This window comes from Eulemur rufifrons, chromosome 16, assembly GCF_041146395.1.
Source record: "Eulemur rufifrons isolate Redbay chromosome 16, OSU_ERuf_1, whole genome shotgun sequence".
Classification (NCBI taxonomy): Eukaryota; Metazoa; Chordata; class Mammalia; order Primates; family Lemuridae; genus Eulemur; species Eulemur rufifrons.
In genome coordinates, this window is record NC_090998.1 from 72,164,847 (window position 1) to 72,186,771 (window position 21,925).

The 21,925-nt window shown below is 42.4% G+C and overlaps 1 pseudogene; it reads left to right on the forward strand.

The window, feature by feature from the left end:
* Positions 1-11,391: 11,391 nt before the first annotated feature.
* Positions 11,392-20,903, forward strand: LOC138397325 (ATP synthase subunit alpha, mitochondrial-like; annotated as a pseudogene).
* The last annotated feature ends 1,022 nt before the right edge of the window (positions 20,904-21,925 follow it).

The following is a 21,925-nucleotide window of genomic DNA, read 5'->3' on the forward strand; positions in this document are numbered from 1 at the left end:
GGCCCGGACACTTTGGACAAGCTCCGTAAGCCCCTAAACCTCCATCTCTTCCCATCTGAGAAAATACATGTCCTCCAAGGGGCTTGGGAGAGCGAGTGAACGAAGTCATCTAAAAATTTCCAACTGCTCCACCATGCTAACAAGAGAGCATCGTAATTTGTTATATAAGTAAAATCCCTGCGTTTACATTTCTAATTCTGATTTCAGTTAAATTTTTACTGCTGTGATATAATAGAACCCCTGAATTTGGGATCGGAAGACCTGAATTTAGGTCCTGGTTCTGGAATGCTGTCATTTATTTATTAGCTGTGCAACTGGGTCATTTCACCTCCCTGGGCCTCAGTTTCCTTATCTAAGAACTCAGCTAACATTATCAGCCCCATAGGTTTTTATACCAAAAGCATAAGATATTGGGAGGAGGAAGATAAAGTATATTGTAAACTGCAAACATTGCCCAAATGTGATTGCTGTTGATAGAGAGAAATTCAATTAGCGAAAACTCCCTCTGCTTCCTGAACGGGTACACCTTCCTATCACCACTAAAAACTATAGTCTGGACTCTTGCCACCTTAAGGAGCTGCCCAGAAGTGTTCAATTTAGTTTGAGTATATCATAGAAATAGTAATTATTTTAAAAGCTACCATCTGTTTAGCACTTAATGCGTGCCTAAAACTGTGCTAAGCACTTTACATACATTATCTCAGTCCTTACAACTCCACAAGGCAGGGATTACTCTTCCCAGCTTGCATGTAGGCTCAGAGATATAATTTTCCAGAAGTCACACAGTTAATAACCTGAGATTTTGGACCAACACTTGGGCCCACACTTGTAACCGCTATTATAATATTATCACTGTTCTTTTCTTGTATGTGCCCCTTGGAAGAAGGATGAAGTCTATTTGAGTTGATGAGCCCAAATCCTGCCTCCTAAATCTCCTAGAAGATTTCTAGCATGCAATTTAAATTATGATCTGTTTTCCCACCCTCATTCCTCCAAAATAATCATAGTTATAAAACACTTGATGTTCCTCAACCTTGAGAGTTATAAAAACTCTCAATTATAAATGACAGATGCTGTTTTGAGAATGAAATCTATCTTGGTTAGTTTTAGAGTTTTAAAAAATATTTGATGTAAAACATGTCGGGCACAAAGGGGGAGAGGAGAGAGAGAGAGAGAAAGAAAGAGAGAGTCTTTAAAACTTCCCCCTCCCCCACCCCTCAAAAGCAGCAGAGAAAAATTTTCCCAGGAACCGAGCTCCAGATATTCCTGATACCAGACGCCTCCACAAGCAAGGCTGCTGTCAGGGAAACAGAGAAGCTGCCGAGAAGCCAGGCCATTTCCACTCCACATTTGGTCTGAGGCCAGAATGTTGTCTTTCGGCTTTCAGCAAAACCTCCCGGGGTGAGGTTGACCCGGCAATGACCATATGTGACCATTATGTCCTACAGGGACAAGAAGAAAAGTAAGGAAGGCCTTGGTAAATGGCCAAGATCGTATTTGCAAGAGCTGGATAGTGCCCTGGGGCTGTGGGCCTTCAACAGCAAGCTTGGTTCCCCATATTTGGCCACAGTGTGATTATGCTTGCGTTATTCCACGTGAGTCCCTGGGAATGTGACAATAAGCTTGGTAAGGGCTTCACCCTGAGGAAGCACAAGCGCATGCATGGCTCATTGGCACCGTGTCCATACAGAGCACTGGAAAGGGAACGTGTGGAAGGAGTAGGGAAGGAGAGACAACTTAAGATCTCTTGCTTTGCCCTGCCAGGTTTTACATTTACAGGCTTCTGTAGATGGCACTGATTATTGACGTGTGTCCTTGGCTTCCATTAAGGCAGTGGGGGTGAAGGGAGGGGAAAGGGAGACGCCTAAAGTCCCTGAAGGTTCCCAGTGCATTCGGTCAACGACTACTTATTGGGAGTGGAACCAGGTAAGATGCATGTGCTGCAGATACAAATGTCCAAGAGCAGGCATCACTGCTGCCCTCACCGCATCCAGTGGGGAATTGGTCAGCAATCAAATAGCCACAAAGATGTATGAAAAGTGGAAGCTGTGACGAGTGCTAGGAAGGAACGGTCATAGTGCTTTGAGAGCCTATGTCAGGGGACCCTGACCTAGTCAGAGAGGTCAGGAAAGGGTTCCCTGAGACAGCGATGCTTCAGCTGAGAACTTAGGGATGTGTAGATGCTAACTAGACAAAGGAATGGGCATGGGATGCAGAGCCCTGGCCAAGAGAATGGCAGATGCAAAGGCCCTGTTTGGAGAGAGCCACCTTGGTGGGAAGGTAGGAGATCTGACTAAGTGTCACCAGGAAGGCCCAGCAACCCCTAAACACCTTTGCCTCTGGTGTCTAAAATCCCACCTTTATTAAGGCATGCTTTAAGACTTTCCCTTGAAGTGTTCTTTTGTGCTCAGAAAAGTAACCCATTAAAGTCAAGTGAATGGCTTTATCTGATCAATTTCTCCCTAATAGCAGAGCTCATGGCCACAAATCCCTGAGATTGGTATGGAAATTTGGGTAGGTGGGTTTATTTTCAAAAGAAAAAGAGTAACAAAAATGGGAGATGGAGGCCTCAAAGATCAAACTTCATATTTTTCTAAATTTAACTCAAGAATAGAGTTGCCAAAATTCATTAAAAGTCTGATTCCCAAAAAAATCCTTGTAACCTCTTGCCTTTGGAGAGACTAATGAGGGCTCAGGATGATCTAGCCTTTGAGAGAATATGAAAATATGCAATCCAATGAAAAGAGGTAAACATCACATTGTGAGAATGCCAATAATTTTTTTTTCTCCTACCCCAAGTCTCCCACCCTCAATCATCGTTGCCAGCTGACAAAATATAGTCATGTACTGCAGAATAACATTTTGGCCAACAATGAACCACATATACCATAGTGGTCCCATAAGATTATAATACTATATTTTTACTGTACCTTTTCTATGTTTGGATATGTTTAGATGCACAAATATTGACCATTGTGTCACAATTGCATACAGCGTTCAGTGCAGTGACATTGCTGACCAGGTTTGTAGTCTAGGAGCAGAAGGCTAGACCACAGTCTTAGGTGTGTAGTAGGCTGTACCATCTAGGTTTGTGTAGGTAAGCTCTGTGTTCACACGATGGCACATTTCTCAGAACGTATCCTGTCATTAAGCAACACATGCCTGTATATTAGTTTCAGTATTCTTTTCCTAGAATCTCAGAACAGATGTTTCTCCCCCATGGCACAAAAACAAGCAGTAAACTATACTAGCTTTTCAGCCAGCTAGGCCTGGGTTCAAATGCTGAGTCTTGAATTCAGCCGTGTGACCATGGGTGGGTCATTTAACTGCCTTAAATCTTATTTTCTCAACTGTAAACTGGGAAGCATGATGGTTCCCAATCCACAGAGTTGCTTTAAGGTGAGATAAAATAATGCGTTCAAGAGCATAGAAAGGTGCCCATCAAATAATCTGCACTTACTATATGGGAGAAATTGAGAAAGAGGCGCTAGGTGAGGGGAATTGGCAAAGACTGAGAAGGGTGCATAGTTCCTAAGAGGTACAAGTGTGTGGGTTCCAGGTGATGAATCACTCACCTGGGCAAAACCACACACACACCAAGTCTCAAAAGAAATTAGGGAGCCAGAGAGAAATTGGGCCTGGGATTTGCAGACAAAATTAAAAGAGTGTGGTCAGTCTCTCTCTCTGTCTGTCTCTCTCTCTCTCTCTCTCTCTCTCTCGTGTTCTCTTCAGACATGTGAGACGAGTTCACCTGCAGACAGAAAGGAAAAACAGCAAGGACCACCCAGGTGTGACAGCACTGGTTCCCCCTGACGAGGCCGATGATGTTGAAATGGAATTGAAGATTGAGACTTTTGGCCATGGTAGGACATCCGCCTGGGGAACTTCCAGGCAGAGTGACGCAGAGGAAGCTGGTAAGAGCCTAAATAAGGGGGAGTAATTTACAGAGCTGGATGAGAAAGATGAAAGGCTCTCCCTGCCTCCCCACAGACCGTGAGCTGCAGGCCAAGGGACTGGCTGGCCTCTGTCACTGCAAATGAAATAATTTCCTACTGGAAAGCTCTTTGGCCTTATTGAGCTTGGCCTGGGATACTCAAATTCTCAGGCTTGGCATGGCTTTCTCCAGTAAGAATTTCTTTTTCTGGAAAAAAAAAAGCAACATAGTAAAAAGATATATATACATAAATATATATATAGTGAAAATGCCAAAGAATGTCCGGAATATGAATCACACAGGAGAGAATTCCTGAATTTGTCTTTTCCCAGAGCTATTTTTATCAAGGAGAAAGAGATTTCTTTATTGAGCTCCTAGATCTATAATTCCTTAAAGCACTTTCTTAGGCAGTTCATGCCTGTGTTTCATTTTTTAACACGTAGACACTGTGAATACCTGTTTCTGTCTCTGTCAGCCTTCTGCTTTCATGCCCAGGCAGCTGTGAGAAGAATTCCGACAAGCCCAGGAAATGAAGCTAATAACCCCAGTAAGCTACACCCTGTGCGTTTTGGAGGCTGAGGCATGAAGACTAGAGACCATAAACAGGGTTCAGAAAATGGCTCGTGGCGCCCTCCATGTTGCAGCTCCTGTAGTTGTAGAAATGCATCGGGTGGCCCTAAGTGATGCTCCTTTATTTCCCTGGGCCTGGTTTCCTGCTTCCCTGAGCAGACCAAGCAGAGAATGAACAGAGAGCATCTGCACAGAGGGTACTGTGGTCCTCAAGGGCCCAACAGCCCCATAAGGACAACATGGCCAAACCTCCCACTCAGCCTTACAGGAAACGGCTAGAAATTGGAGGTGGCTACAAGTTTGCCAAGAAAGTGAATCATGCACTCGAGATTTCAGGACCTCTTCATGTACAGCATATTTAGGACCATTTCATCCATGGAATCAAATAAATGAATTAATAGAAACATAGAAAAGATTACGTTTTGGTGGAAAACTATGCATTGTTTATGGCATATCCTTCTGGGTTATCAGATTCTAGCCCTACTTATCGTCTTTGAGCTATTTTGGAAAGCTTTGTAAGTTGTAGGTAACTTGGTAATAGTTTTGTCCTATCTGTTAGTGATACAATTGACTCTTCCGCTCTCATTTTTGACCTGTAGAAAAAACTGTTTTGTCTCCATTTGCAAGTCATTTCGACCTCCCTTCACTTGGAAAAAATCCATGCTGTTTTGATTTCTTCTTTGAACCAGTTGTTGCCAGTTGAATTATGTCCCCCAACCCAAAAAAAGATGTTGAAGATACATCCTAACCCCTAGTATCTGCGAATGTGAGCTTGTTTGGAAATAGGGTCTTTGTAGATAACTAAGTTAAGACCATTAGGGTGGGAACCCACAGGACGGGCTGAAAGAGAATTTTTGACACAAAGAGGAGGATAGAAAGAGGTAAAAAGTTTATTTTACTTTTCCCTGGAGGGAGAGGGAAAGGGCTAAGCACACAAAAGAAAGGAAGAGGTGTCAGCCCAGAGGACAAGCAGCTTGGACTTTTATTGGGGATCATACAGGGTTAAAAAAAAAAAAAAGGTTTATTGTTATAGACTGATAGCAGGAAAACCAGTGTGTTCGTTTTTCCTTTTTTATTCCCCCCTCTCCTAGAGGCTGGCTTATCAGGCTTTCTGGAATGTGGTTCTGGCTGAGATGTTGAGGAAGGGTCACGCTCCTTCTATCTGCTCAGTTCTTTTCAAGTGCTGTAAAAACAAACCTCTGTAGATGGTTAATCAAACAAGGGGGCAGCTGTGTGCTGTGAGTTTACTTCTTTCTTTTCTTTCTGCTAGATAGTTTACTTTTTTCTGTTAGATAGTTTATTAGCAAGGCCATCCTTTCCAAGATGAGGCCATGAGGGTGGCCCTGGTACATTATAACTGTGTCCTTCGAAGAAGGGAGGGGTTAGCAAAAAATATATAAACATGACTGGCCATTATTTTTAAAAAAAGTAACTTGGGCACAGAGACAGACATGCACACAAAAGAACACGAGGTAAAGAGAAAAGTCAGAGATCAAGGTGACGCATCTGTAGGCAAGGAATGCCAAGGATTGCCAGCAAACCGCTAGAAACTGGGAGAGATGCATGGAACAGATTCTCCCTCATGGCCGCCAGAAGGAACTAACTCTGCAAACAAACACCTTGATTTTGAACTTCTAGCCCTCAGAGCTGTGAGAAAACAAATTTCTATTGTTGAAGCCACCCAGTTTATGACACTTTTGTATGGCAGCCCTAGCAAATGAATACACTGGTTATAACATCTGCCTTATTCTTTCTCAAAATATGAGTAAAATAAATTCTTTAACACAGGTTCATTTTTATATCTATAGGAGAGTTGTGATTTTACTTCTTTCTGAAAATTATCTTTTCAAAGTTTTGGAGGATTCACCAAGATGCCCAATGGATTTGCTGACCAGAGCTAGGTAGACTTCATCCCCAGATAAGGGTACCACATGGGCAGTTAAGCACAGGTGTATCTTTTCTTGATTTTAAGGTCAAATAATGCAAAGTGACAACAGAACTTTGCTGACTCTTTTCATAATTTTATTTTTGCCCTTACTAACTTTGTTTTTGGTTTGTTACAGCCAATAAATTATCCGCCATTGAGGATTTAGTTCTATGGTCTGACCATCTGATGATCTCTCTAAATGGATTAATGGTGCATCGAGATCTATTCCATGTCAAGTGAAACGCTCCAGAGAATTTGATTTGTTGGCCTTTTTTGCTTGGGATGAGAGCTTTATATAGATTTCTTTCCATTGGGTGAGAGAGGACAAGAATCTGATCTGTTAGTCTTTTCTGCCTGTCCACTTTTCTATTTTGAATACAAATCAATTAAGAATTTAAACTGTAAGGGAGCAAAATCTTTTTTCCTCTTTCCTCCTAGGTTCAGTGGCTGGGACACTATGAATTAAACAATGTGACAAAAAACAGATTAGCAAAAGGGAAAAAAAAACAGATTAGATTAAGTACATGCACACACGTGTAGCTCAAGGAGGCGGTTAGAATTTGGGGCTTGGCCGGGCGCAGTGGCTCACGCCTGTAATCCTAGCACTCTGGGAGGCCGAGGTGGGCGGATCGTTTGAGCTCAGGAGTTCGAGACAAGCCTGAGCAAGAGCGAGACCCCATCTCTACTAAAAATAGAAAGAAATGATATGGATAGCTAAAAATATAGAAAAAATTAGCCGGGCATGGTGGTGCATGCCTGTAGTCCCAGCTACTCGGGAGGCTGAGACAGGAGGATCTCTTGAGCCCAGGAGTTTGAGGTTGCTGTGAGCTAGGCTGACGCCACGGCACTCACTCTAGCCTGGGCAACAGAGTGAGACTCTGTCAAAAAAAAAAAAAAAAAAAAAAGAATTTGGGGCTTATATACCATCTTAACAAAAGGGATAAGGTGTAGAGAAAAGCTTGACAAAGGAAAGGAGGCTGGGGGTTTCTTGCGGAGGGTAGAGTTAGGAGGATGATTAGGAAATGTCTGGTAAGTAAGGATTGTTTAGTAAGGTGTGTTATGCAGGCAGATAAGAGTGAAAGTGTCATGCCGGTAGTAAGAACAGTCTCCAGAGTAGCTCTCTTCCTGATTCGGGAAGGCACCTTCACAAATGGAAACTTATGTTACCTCTACAAAGGCAAATGTACACCCTGCTTTTAGACAGAAGGGGGCAGAGGAAAGGAGCTTTTCCTGCATCTGCTGTTTTTCAATCACCTTCAGCTCAACATAATCCTTATGCCAAAGTGGTATATTTGGGGATGGCATAATCTGGTCCCCTTTAGTATCTATGAGGAAAAGAGCAGCTCTTGGACATGAACTGGTGCGTTTTATGTTTGCTTTGACTCGTGGCTGAAAATCTAGCATTAAAACTATAAGCTATTTTTACAAATTAGATGTAATATTCACTGTCTTCTTTGAAAATAGTGTTAATTGTTCTTTATAATTATTTTGTCTAAAAATTTTTAGAATTGACTTTATTTTCTTCTTTGATGTCTACAGAAGCACCCAAATTTTCTCATCAGTTGCATTATTATCATTGGAATGAATTCTTATCAGAACTTTTGCTTTTGAAAATTATCAGTAACAAATTAACCACAGCTTTTTTTTTTTTTTTTTTTTTTTTTTTTTTTTTTGTTGAGACAGAGTCTCACTTTGTTGCCCAGGCTAGAGTGAGTGCCGTGGCGTCAGCTTAGCTCACAGCAACCTCAAACTCCTGGGCTCAAGCGATCCTACTGCCTCAGCCTCCCGAGTAGCTGGGACTACAGGCATGCGCCACTATGCCCGGCTAATTTTTTCTATATAGATTTTTAGGTGTCCATATAATGTCTTTCTATTTTTAGTAGAGACGGGGTCTCGCTCAGGCTGGTCTCGAACTCCTGACCTTGAGCAATCCACCTGCCTCGGCCTCCCAGAGTGCTAGGATTACAGTAACCACAGCTTTTTGAGTCTTTTGTCAACTACAGTTTTTTTTTTTTTTTTTTTTTTTTTAATTGTACTCTGATGCTGCTTGTTTCATCTTCAACAAAAAGGGACTGCCTCAGAGGCCCATGGAAAAGGACTGTGCCAGGCACCTGTAAGTCCTGGCTTCTGATGGCATCACTGGAACAATTTTGAGGCCATCCCCGTGAACTACATCAGGATTTCCAGATCTCTAGTCAAGAAACAAATGAATTCATGAGACTGTAAACCCAAGATCCAGTAGAACTGAATGAAATGATGAGGGATGATTATAGGGGTTTTTTGGGGTGTCGGTGGGGGTATTATTGATGTTTTAGGGTTCTATTTTCTGGGTATATAAGGAAGTCCTTTCTTTTTCCTTTTAAGTTATCTATAACTCATAACACTTTAGTAAACTCTGTTTTTATAAACTGAAATGAAACATTTGTAAATGATATCATATTCTCCTTGCCTGACCCCCTTGAGAATTTGGAAACCCTTAATTAACATTCTTAATTTGATATCAATATAGTTATTTGCATAGGTGCAATAAGGATATGTCCTCCTTTTTACTGGGACTTAATTGACAACATTAGTTATGCAATCAAGACTTTGCCTGGAATGTCATATTTGAAGATGATGTTCATTTAATCAGATATCATCACATACTTTAAAGGAACTTGGGTTGACTCTATAGGGTCAAAAATTACAAAACCTTTTGGAAAAACTGGCCTGGAACCCTGTTCACAGGGTCCCCAGCCTTACAGTTGAGCAAAGAAAGTCAATTTGTGAGGAAATTTAGGCTGTTGTGGAGGCCTCAAAAAAAGAGGAATTAGTAAGTACTCCAGGCAAAATATGGTAGTGAGTTCCTGGCTTGGTAGCCTAGCCTCACCAGGCTCTTAAAAGTACACCTGAGTGTCTTCTGTGGATTTGTATATATTGTCTATATTTTCCTCTTGATTTTCATCTATTATTTTTTATGCCTAGTTATTTTTGATTGACATTTCACACATTGTATGTGCAAAATCATAGATATATTTTAAGTCTCTGGGTGATGTTATTTTTTTCCAGAAAGCACTTACTTTTGCTTCTGTCTAGCAATTAGATTAGGGACAGATTTATTCCAGGTTAGGCTTTAATTCTTCTGTGGTATAGTCAACTGAATAAATGATTCTCCTAATTCCTGGAAACTAAGAATGTTACCTTATATGAGGGGAAAAAAGGATTCCATAGCAGCGATTAAATTAAGGATCCAAGAATCTTGAGTTGGAGAGATTATCCAAGTGGCCCTACACACTATTGCATGAATCCTTACAAGAGAGAGGGAGAGGAAGATTTGACACATACAAACAGGAAAAAGCAATGAGACCATGCGTGCAGAGACTGGAGTGACGTGGCCACAGGCCAAAGAATGCTGGAAGGCACCAGAAGATGGGAGAGGCAAATAACACATTCTCCTCTGGAGCCTTTGGCAAGAGCTGGGCCCTACTGACATCTGGATTTCTGTCCACTATGCTGATTTCGGACTTCTGGCTTCCAGAACACTGAAAAAATATGTTTCTGTTGTTCTAAAACATCAAGTTTGTGGTAATTTGTTACAACAGCCACAGGAAACTAATACGTGAGTGCTAGTCTATTTCTTTTTACCCAATAACTAGCGTATACACTCTTGGGGCCTCAACAGAAAGCCTGGGTATACAGCAAGCTACCTCCTTCTTGGTGGACTCGGAATTTTAGTTTTTGTTTCTCCAGTCCTATATGTTGATCGTAAGCTCTGCTCAGATTCTCTTTGTCACCTCTGAGTAACTGCTTTTGAATTGACTTAATAGAAAAAGTGTCAGAAAAAAAGTTCCTCTGGACTACCCTTTTCTCTGGGCAAGTTCTTTCGGTTTTGGTGGCTTTTCTGGTTGTTTGCAACATGTGCTTGTCAGCCACAGCTAGTGTCAATTTGTTCTTTGCAGTACTTTGTTGCGTTATAATTTATATATACTAAAATGGAAAAAATAATAAGTGTATGGCTTGATGACTCTTTACATGTGACTATCACCCACGTCATGGTATAAAATGTTCCCATCACCCCAGAAAGTTTCCTTATACCCTTTTCCTGTCAATATTCTCTTCCCATAAGAGGGAACTATTATTTTAACTTCTATAAGCAGATTAGTTTGGCCTGTCCAATGATCATGTAAGTGGAATTATACAGTATGTACTATTTTGTGTATGACTTTTTTTGCTTATCATGATTTTGATGAAATTCATCTATATTGTTGCATGTATCAGTAGTTTACTCTTTTTTTTTTTTTTTTTTTTGAGACAGAGTCTCACTGTGTTGCCTGGGCTAGAGTGAGTGCCGTGGCGGCAGCCTAGCTCACAGCAACCTCAAACTCCTGGGCTTAAGCAATCCTACTGCCTCAGCCTCCCGAGTAGCTGGGACTACAGGCATGCACCACCATGCCCGGCTAATTTTTTCTATATATTTATTTTAGTTGGCCAGATAATTTCTTTCTATTTTTAGTAGAGACGGGATCTCGCTCTTGCTCTGGCTGGTCTCGAACTCCTGACCTCGAGTGATCCACCCACCTTGGCCTCCCAGAGTGCTAGGATTACAGGCGTGAGCCACTGCGCCCGGCCAGTAGTTTATTCTTTTTTCTTGCTTAGTGAGATCTCATTGTATATCTATACCATAATATGTTTATCTGTTTATTGATAGTAAACATGTAGATTGTTTCCAGCTTTTAGCTATTATAATGAATAAAGCTGCTATGAAAACAAAATGAAATAAACGTTCGATCTGAGACTCCTTATGCAAACTTACAGCAGAGTATGTTTTAAAAGGCTCTTCTAGCAAATTAACACTCTTAATGCATGTATGCAAATAATTAGGCCAAATACAGTGGGACCAATGTTGTTTGTGATTAAGAATAATCTTCCTTTGAAATTTTTGATCAAAAGTAGGGAAATTGTAGAAAAAATTTGTGTCTCAATGGAAGATTATGCATCATTTATAGCTGCACCCTCCAACCCCCAGGCCGCAGACCAGTACCGGTCCGTGGCCTGTTCGGAACTGAGCCACACAGTGGAAGGTGAGTGAAGCTTCAGTGGTACTTACAGCCGCTCCCCATTGCTCGTATCACTGCATAAGCTCCACCTCCTATCCGATTAGCAGTGGCGTAGATTCTTGTTGGCAGGCTAGGTGAGGTGGCTCACGCCTATAATCCTAGCACTCTGGGAGGCAGAGGCGGGAGGATAGCTTGAGCTCAGGAGTTCAAGATCAGCTTGAGCAAGAGCAAGACCCCATCTCTACTAAAAATAGAAAAAATTAGCCAGGTGTGGTGGTACACACCTGCAGTCCCAGCTACTCGGGAGGCTGAGGCAGCAGGATCACTTGAGCCCAGGAGTTTGAGGGTGCTGTAAACTGGGCTGACACTACAGCACTCTAGCCCCAGCAACAGAGTCAGACTGTCTCAGAAAAAAAAAAAAAGACTCTCATAGGAGCGTGAACCCTACTGTAAACTGCACATGTGAGGGTTGTGTGCTCCTTATGAGAATTTAATGCCTGATGAGCTGAGGTGGAGCTGAGGTGGTGATGCTAGCTCTGGGGAGCAGCTGCAAATACAGATTATCATTAGCAGAGAGGTTTGACTGCATAATAAAGGTAATGCACTTGAATCATCCCAAAACCACCCCCTGCTCCAGTCCATGAAAAATATTGTCTTCCATGAAACCAGTCCCTGGTGCCAAAAAGGTTGGGGACCGCTGCCTTAGAGCTTCCCTTCTCCATGATAAAACGTCAAGCTCCACTGCTTCCTACCCAGCCACCATCAAAGGCAGCCCAACTCCTGGAAGCACCAGGCATGCCCTGGTAGGGCCCAGCCTCTTTTTGTCTCTACTCACTTTGCCGGCCTACCTGTCACCCCCAGGGCTCTGAGAGCTTTGGCGTTCAGTGGCTCCTGGCAGGGGCAGGAAGATAAAATCCCACTTGTTCTCTCTCTCCACAATAAGACCTTTGGCAATTTAGAGATACACAGAGATAAAAGGCTGGGTTTTGTTTTTTTTTTCCTTTCTTTTCTTTTTTTTAAAAAAACAACAAATGGTGGTTTGTCTTTACCAGCCGCTACTTCAGAGCCACAGCAGCATCAAAGAGCCTGAAATCAGCAGAAACCCGAGTCAGGGGTTTGGATGTTTAGGAGACAAACAGAAAGTGGAGCGGGGAGGAGGTAGCTATGTGGAAAGAGCGTCCGTTGGGGACTGCAGAAGTTTGTTTTCCTACCGTTTCCCCTATGCCACTTCAAGCTTGGAAAGCACACAAAACTGGGACAAGGAGGGACACGGAGAAAGGAAAGCTCAACTTGTCTCACGAATAAATCTTGAGTTGACTTGACGTCTTCTAGTCCAGAGGGCTTACAGTGGTAACAGCGGGAGGCCTGTGTGTGAGTATTCAGCTGGGACTCACGGAGAGGAGAGGAAAGAGAGAAAAGTCCACTTGCATAACAATGAGGCCTATTGGCTTTTTGAGTCTATGCCACGTGCCGGGTCCTGTGTTAAGTACCTAACATGGAGCAACCTTGGGGTAGGTAGGAGACTTTTCCCACATTACATATGTGGAAACTGAACCTTAGAGAGCTAAAAGCAGTTGTCCAAAAGCAGAGGCAGGACTTAAATTCAGATCTGCCCCAAGTGTGTGTTATTAACCAGATGTTATAAAGCTGCTTCCCACAGGGATTGGGAGTGTAACTTTCAAAAATGCCAAGCAGGATACAATCATAGGGTATCTGTTATAGGTTGAATGTGACTTCAAAAAAGACATGTTGGGCCTGATGTGGTAACTCATGCCTGTAATCCTAGCACTTTGGGAGGCCTAGGCAGGAGGATCGCTTGAGTCCAGGAGTTCAAGACCAGCCTGAGCAACATAGCAAGACCATATCTCTACAAAACATAAAAAAATTAGCCAGGAATAGTGGTGTGAGCCTGTAGTCCCAGTTACTAGGGAGGCTGAGGCAGGAGGATCACTTGAGCCTGGGAGTTTGAGTTTGCAGTGAGCTATGATCATGCTACTGTACTCTAGGACAGACAACAGAGTGTGAGACTCTGTTTAAAAAAAAAAAAAAAAAAAGATATGTTAAAGTTCTCACCCAAAGTACAGTATCTGTGCATGTGAACTTATTTGGAAATAGGGTTTTTACAGACATGATCGAGTTAAAAACGATGATTTATTGGGTTAGGGTGAGCCCTCATCCAGTCACTGGTGTCCTTATAAGGAGAGGGAAATTGGGCAGAGACCCTCACAGAGGGAAGATGGCCATGTGAAGATGGAGGAAGAAATTGGAGTTGTGCTGACATAAGTCAAGGAACACCAAGGATCGCCAGCAACCACCAGAAGCCAGGAAGAGGCCGGGAGAGACTCCCCCCCTGGATTCTTTGAGAGAGCATGTCACGCTGACACCTCAATTTTGGCCCTCTAGCCTCCAGAATTGTGAGAGAATACATTCATATTGCTTTAAGCCACCAACTTCGTGGTATTTTGTTACAGCAGCCCCAGGAAACGAATGTAGCATCTGTCTGTCTGAGTTTGGAGAACGCGTGTGTGTGGTTGTCATTGAGGGGAGAGGGGAGGAAGGCAAGACAAGTTCCAGGCAAATAATATAAAGACTATCTCCAGCATACTGGCCTGGGGAATGGGGCAAAGACGCCCGCCACAAAAGAGAGGCAGAAAAATGGGGGATGAAGGTAGTAAAACAAGAGTTTCACTGAAGTCAAGGGACGAGAAGGAAAGAGAAAAGGGCTGGAACCAGGCTTGATGGGTCAGCTTCTTGAACTTGAGGAGAGTCAGAGAAGGTTCCAACGTTCCCTGCCAGTGAGAGAAGGGATTGAGAAAGAGCAGGATGCTGCCATGGTCCCCTCCCCCCCACCCCAGGACGACCTTGCCCACACGGCCGCCCCTGCTTTCTCACACCTCCTCGGGCTCTTACGTCAGACTCTTCTTCAGTTACTGCTCTCAGGGAACACGCATTTAGCACTCGCAGAGTGACTGGTGCTGAAGGGGCAAGGGACGAGGAGTGAGGGGACTAAGAATCCCACAGTTTCCTCAGCCGGGCAGCCTAGAAAGTGTCTCCACAGACGTCCAGCCCCACCACCGCTTGGATGGGACACCCACCATCTCGCTGAGCCATGGCACTTTCCACACACTTTTATTTGTCCATTTGTTTGTGTGTTTTTTGAGACAGAGTCTCACTCTGTTGCCCGGGCTAGAGTGCCATGGCGTCAGCCCAGCTCACAGCAACCTCAAACTCCTGGGCTCAAGCGATCCTCCTGTCTCAGCCTCCCGAGTAGCTGAGACTATAGGGGCATGCCACCACGCCCAGCTAATTTTTCTATTTTTAGTAGAGACAGGGTCTCGCTCTTGCTCAGGCTGGTCTGAAACTCCTGACCTCAAGCGATCCTCCCACCTTGGCCTCCCAGAGTGCTAGGATTACAGGCATGAGCTGCCATTACTGGCCTTTTCTTTTAATGGGTATATAAAATGGTTCGCCCATTAGATTCCATCTCCATCTAATCTCTTCCTTTGGGGGGCCTGGTGCAACGTAGTTGATCAGTAAATAGTTGATAAATGAATGTTGCGAGTATTCTAGAACTCAAACAACAAAATGTTTAAAATGATAGAAAAATAGGCAAATGGCCAAAATGCACAATTCACAAAATAAAAGAAATATAAGTGGCTTTTAATCATACATACTTAATCACGTCAACTCCAGTCACACCAAGAGGAATACGAGTGAAAGCTACACGGAGAAAACACATTTCACCTCTCAGACTGGCTAAAGTGTCACAACATATTGTATTGGGAGGCTGTGGGGACACAAGCAGGTTCATACCTGCTCACAGGAGTGACAAATGACATATCTCTGAGGAGGTCAACTTAGCAATGTTTATCAAAATTACAAATATGTTTACCCTTGGTCCAGCTTCTGGGAGATATCTATAGGATAACTAATATACATACCTGCAAACATAAAACTGGAGAGACCTCGCATGTGGAAGGGACAAGGGAGCTCTCTGCGGCCTCTTTTTTTTTTTTGTTTTGTTTTGAGACAGAGTCTCACTTGGTTGCCCAGGCTAGAGTGAGTGCCGTGGCGTCAGCCTAGCTCACAGCAACCTCAAACTCCTGGACTCAAGTGATCCTGCTGCCTCAACCTCCCAAGTAGCTGAGACTACAGGCATGCGCCACCATGCTCCACTGATTTTTTTATTTTTTTTTTTAGTAAAGACAGGGTCTCGCTCTTGCTCAGGCTGGTCTCAAACTCCTGACCTCAAGCAGTCCTCCTACCTCAGCCTCCCAGAGTGCTAGGATTACAGGTGTGAGCCACCTCGCCCGGCCTGTTCTTGTTTTTTATTTAACATTTTTTATACACTAGGATTCTGTTTAAGAAGGTTAAGAATACTTGGTACATTCATGTGGCCCTCTTAGACTGAAAAATCAATGTTTAGACAGTAGATGTAAAATGTAAAGATTACAATAAAATAAAAACTATTTAGTATACAGCTATCATTTGGTAAGGTTAAGGTAGTGATCTTAAATTAGAATGTTAAAATTCTTGTGGATACAACTCAAAAATATGTGTTTCTGGGGATTTGGATACAACTCAAAAATATGTGTTTCTGGGAATTTTCTCTTTAGTAACTGGTAGAATCATTTATAAACAAAACAAGACAAACAACCTTTCCAGGCATCAACACTTAAGGTAAGAGAGAGAAAAGTCATTTTAAAACTCTAAGAAGTGTCACACCACAGGACCTTTCTAAAAATGATTACTTAAATACATCAATGACAAATACTTAAAGAAATTAAATTGGTCTTAAAGAAATTAAATTAAGTTTAATCATTGGATTTTGTCCCAAATTTTGTGGTACCAGAGAACATTTTGTCTTTGCAAACTTCAGGCAGGGTATTTTTCTGCTCAGCCGCAATTGACATTTCTTGCAATTCAAAGCAGTACTGCTGCTCTTTTTAAATAAATTTATTCATGAGCTAGAAACAGTGCTCCCCTCTTATACAACACCAATCACACAGATATTAAGATACTTGATAAAGCACCTTGAAAGCCTTTTTTCAGGTATTAAAAAGGGCAATTCTTGAGTTTAATACTTGATCTTTCAGGTTAAGGAACCCTAGTGTCTTGAAAGGGATCCAGTAATTTTTCTATAAAACCGTCCTGTACTCAATGGATGTTAACTGAATATTTTACTAGAATGCCAAATTTGACCTTCGCTATGATCTGAATGTTTATGTTCCCACAAAATGCATATGTTGAAATCTTAATCCCAAAGGCAATGGTATTAGGGGTGGGGCGTTTGGAAGGTGATTGCGTCATGAGGGTGGAGCCCTCATGAATGGGATTCGTGCCCTCATGAAAGAAGCCCAGGGGAGCCCATTCTCCACTTCTTCCCCATGTGAGGACACAGCCAGAGAATGCCCTCTATAGGCCAAAAAGTAGGCCCTCACCAGACACTGAATCTGCCATCGCCTTGATCTTGGACGTCACAACTTCCAGAACTGTGAGAATTAAATTTCTGTTGTTTGTAATCCACCCAGTTTATGGTACTTAGTTATAGTAGCCCAGATGGACTAAGATGACCTTGATGTTTCAGAATAAGCTAATTAGAACATCCAAAATTTTCAATTCCAGCTTTGGAAAATTCCTGGCTTATTTTCCAAGATCAGGTCTCTCTCTTTTACTTTATGTAAACCTTAGGTAGTTAGTATAAATATCAAGGCAGATGAGGCACTTTAGCAATTTTAGGGACAGTGACTGTTTTTCCAAACCTTGGAAGAATGTTACGTCTGTTAAGCAGACTTGGGAATAAAAACTGTAAACTGACCACTTATACAATAAAACTGAAGAAATCATGTCATGGGCAATCACCGACAGTTATGACGTAATAGTGCTAATGTCACTTAATCCCTTTCAGACATACACAATGACAAGAGATTTTATTTTCCTGGGGGCAGGAGTGGATTTATGTTCCTGCACGCATACTTCCATCATTGCTTAATCATATGGTCACGTAATTAAGTAGTTGGTGTCTTTCTTCTCCAATAAACTACAGAATGTTTTACAAAAGTTGCCACAAACCAGCAACATCAAATTTTCCTGGGTGTCTGTTAAACGTGCAGATTCCTGGACCCCACTTCTGATCTACTCTATCAGGAAATCTGTACCTTTCACAAATTCCCTGAGTTTTTCTTGTGGATGTTAACATTTGAAAACCACTGGGCAGAACTGTTTTTCTCATTTTTGTTCCTCAGTGATAAACAAAGTCCCCAGCACCCAGTAGAAGCTTAACAAATGTTGTTGAACAAAGTAATAAATGGTATTACCAGTTTATCCTTGGGTTCTCCTGGGACACCTGTAAAAAATCATAATATTAAATTTGCACTCCTGATCTCTTTGTTTCAGATGCAGACCGACTGTCGTATAATGGTCTATGTAAGTGTCAGCTGGCCCAACTAAACCGGAAAATTTCTTACACTTTTGTCAGTTGTGTTTACCTGAAACCTAACTCAGTCGCTAGACATGTTAGGAGCTAAGTAAATAAGGTGTTCAGTGACTAGACAGATAGATGAATGGGCATCTGACCACCCACTGCTTTGATAAGTTGTGCATACTTATTGCTTGCTGGCCCCTGATGTTTTACGATTTCTTATCCTGTCTTAATTTTAACTGTGTTATGTGTTAGACATTGTACAATGATCTCATTTAGATAAGGCTTGTTTCTGGCTCAAATGAGAATCATCCAAATTGAATAATTTGGGGGCCAGGAGAGGTGGCTCACGCCTGTAATCCTAGCACTCTAGGAGGCTGAGGTGGGTGGATGGTTTGAGCTCAGGAGTTCGAGACCAGCCTGAGCAAGAGCGAGACCCTGTCTCTACTAAAAAATAGGAAGAAATTATATGGACAACTAAAAATATATAGAAAAAAATTAGCCAGGCATGGTGGCACATGCCTGTAGTCCCAGCTACTTGGGAGGCTGAGGCAAAAGGATTGCTTGAGCCCAGGAGTTTGAGGTTGCTGTGAGCTAGGCTGACGCCACGGCACTCTAACCAGGGTGACAGAGCGGGATTCTGCCTCAAATAATAATAATAATAATTTTGAAACTATTTATCCTGTCTCTTCCTTCCCTCCCCTTCCTGAATATCCACATCACCTGGTACATCCAAACACCCGTCTCCCCTAGGCCTCCACTAGTCTTCATCCCCAGTTTCAGGAGGAGGCAACCCAAAAGCAAATTCACTATCACCAACAAAAATGAGAAGAGGTGTCAGTACCATTTCTCCAAGTTTTACTTCAGAAAGAAGAGGCACCAACAGAGAATGCCTGGCAAAAATGAACGGCCAAGGGGGAATAGTATGCTTACACCTCCAGCTGTGGCTTCATCAAATAAATAGCTCTTTCTAGTTTAGTTCCTCTGGTTTCCAAGTCCCCCTGATTTTCTGTGATAGGGAACACATTATGGAAGTCAGCCCTAAACAATTAAAATGTCTAACAAATATAAACCAGAGGTTTTCCAACTTTAGTGGACGTACCTGAGCTCTGTGAGCATGCAGATTCCCAGGTCCCAATCCCAGTGGGTTCTAATTCAATATGTGTATTGATAAGGTCACAGGATACAAGGTCAATATATGAAAATCATTTACATCTCTATATACTCACAATAAATAATTAGAAATTAAAACTTTAAAAACAATACCATTTACAATGCATTTACAATAGCACTAAGAACATTAAATACTTAGGTTTAAACATAATAAAATACATATTGATTAGATAAAGTAAATAAGATCTGAATAGGTCCCTGTCACTTCAGAGACTGGGGCTGCAGAGGAACTTCCCTGGGAGAAACTGCAAAGGTGTTGCTGGTTCATGCCGACACGGCTGTGGCCCACGCCCTCCCTTGGCAGGCAGGGCTGGTCTCTAGAAATGCTCTGGGTTCATCCTTCATGGCTACAAGGAAACATGCCTCTCTCACTGATCTTCAGAAAACTGGCACTGCTGAGATGTCCTCTATTCTTGAAGACCCTATTCTTGGAGCTGATACCTCTGTTGACCTTGAAGAAACTAGTCATGTCTTAAGTAGAGGTGATGATACTGCCCAAGTACATGGGCTGAGGAACATCCAAGCAGAAAAAATCATAGAGTTTTCTTCAGGCTTACAGAGTAGGTCTGTGAACTTGTAATCTGACAATGTTAGTATTGTCATGTTTGGAAATGATAAACTAATTAAGATACTGTGAAGAGGACAAGAGCCAGGTGAACCATGTAATAGATGCCCTCGGTAATGCCATCGATGGAAAGGATCTAGTTGGTTCCAAGGCCCAGAGGTGAGTTGGCCTAAAAGCACGAGGAATTATTCCTTGAATTTCTGTGAGGGAATAGGTGAAGACCAGCATGGAGCCTGTGGCTAACTTGGTGCCGATTGGTCGTGGTTAGCAAGAGCTGATTGATTACTGCTGCCAGACACACTGGGAAAACATTCCAATCACGGCTCTGATGAAAAGGAGAGGCTCTATTGCATCTATCCTGTCACTGGTCAAGAGAGATCCACTGCTGCCCAGTTGGTGAAGAGACTTACACACGAGGATGCCATGAAGTACATACACCACTGTGGTGTCAGCTGCGGCTCCGGATGCTGCCCCACTGCAGCGCCCAGCTCCTCATCCTGAACATTCTACGGTCGAGTGTTTTAGAGATAATGGCAAACTTGCTTTGGTCATCTATGATGACTTACCCAAACAGGCTGTTGCTTACCATCAGATATCTCTGCTGCTCTGCGCACACCCTGGCCGCGAGGCCTGTCCTGGTGATGTGTTCTACCCCCGTTCCCAGTTGCTGGAGAGAGCAGCCAAAATGAATGATGCTTTTGGTCGTGGCTCCTTGACTGCTCTACCAGTCACAGAAACACAGGCTGCTAATGTGTATGATTATGTTGCAACGAATGTCATTTCCATCACTGATGGACAGATCTTGGAAACAGAATTGTTCTGCAAAGGTATCTGCCCCACCATTAACATTGATTCGTCTGTGTCCTGTGTCAGATCTGCTGCCCAAATCAGGGCTATGAAGCAGGTGGCAGGTACCATGAAGCTGGAATTGGCTCAGCATTGTTGCTGCTTTTGCCCAATTTTGTTCTCACCTTGATGCTGCCACTCACCAATGCTTGAGTTGTGGTGTGTGAGTTGACTGAGTTGCTGAAGCAAGGGCAATAGTCTCCCGCAGCTATTGAAAACAAGTGGCTTACACCTATTATGGTGTAAGGGGGTATCTTGATAAGCTGGAGCCCAGCAAGATCACAAAGTTTGAGAATGCTTTCTCATGTCATGTTATCAGCCAACACCAAGCCCTGTTGGACAATATCAAGGCTGACAGAAAGATCTCAGAAAATTCTGATGCAAATCTGAAATGGATTACAACAAAATTCTTGGCTAAATTTGAAGTTTAAACTCTTATGGATTCACATCAAACGTCGGTTTGGTTTTGTGATTTTTTTTCTCCTGGTAAATCAGTTCCATTTGTAAAAGGATTGCTCTCATACTCATGATGTACAGAAATCATGTTAAAAATAAAAGTTCCATATGGCATGATGAAAAAAAGATCTAAACAAATGGAGACATACACTGTGTTCATGGATTGGAAGTTTCAATATGTTAAGATAATCATTTCTCCCCAAATTGATCTATAAATTCAATGCAGTGCCATTCAAAATCCCAGAAGACTTTTGTAGAAATTGACAAGCTGATTCTAAAATGTATATGAAAAAGCAAAGGAAGTAGGATAGCCAAAACAATTTTGGAAAAGAAGGTTAGAGGTCTCACACTACCTGACTTCAAGTCTTAGTATAAAGTTACCATAAGCAAAACAATGAAGATGTAATCCTAGCACTCTGGGAGGCTGAGGTGGGTGGATCATTTGAGCTCAGGAGTTCGAGACCAGCCTGAGCAAGAGTGAGACTCTGTCTCTACTAAAAAATAGAAAGAAAATTAGCTGGACAACTAAAAACTATACGGAAAAAATTAGCCGGGCATGGTGGCATATGCCTATAGTCCCAGCTACTTGGGAGGCTGAGGCAGGAGGATTGCTTGAGCCCAGAAGTTTGAGGTTGCTGTGAGCTAAGCTGATGCCATGGCACTCTAGCCCGGGCAACAGAGTGAGACTCTGTCTCAAAAAAAAAAAAAAAAAAGAAGAAGAACTGCTGTAAATCACTTGACCTAAATCAGGTGGTAAAGATTTCTGCTTCCAGAATGACTAAAATCAAAAAGATTAACAATATCAAATGCTGGTGAAGATGTGGAGCAGCCAGAGCAAACCAGAGTGTACCCAGAGAAATGAAAACACGTCCACAAAAAGACTTACACAAGAATGCTGACAGGAGACCCATTCATAACAAAACTACGCTGGAAACAATAGACCCAAATGTCTATCAACAAGAGAATGGATTGAAAACTGTGATATGTTCATACAACG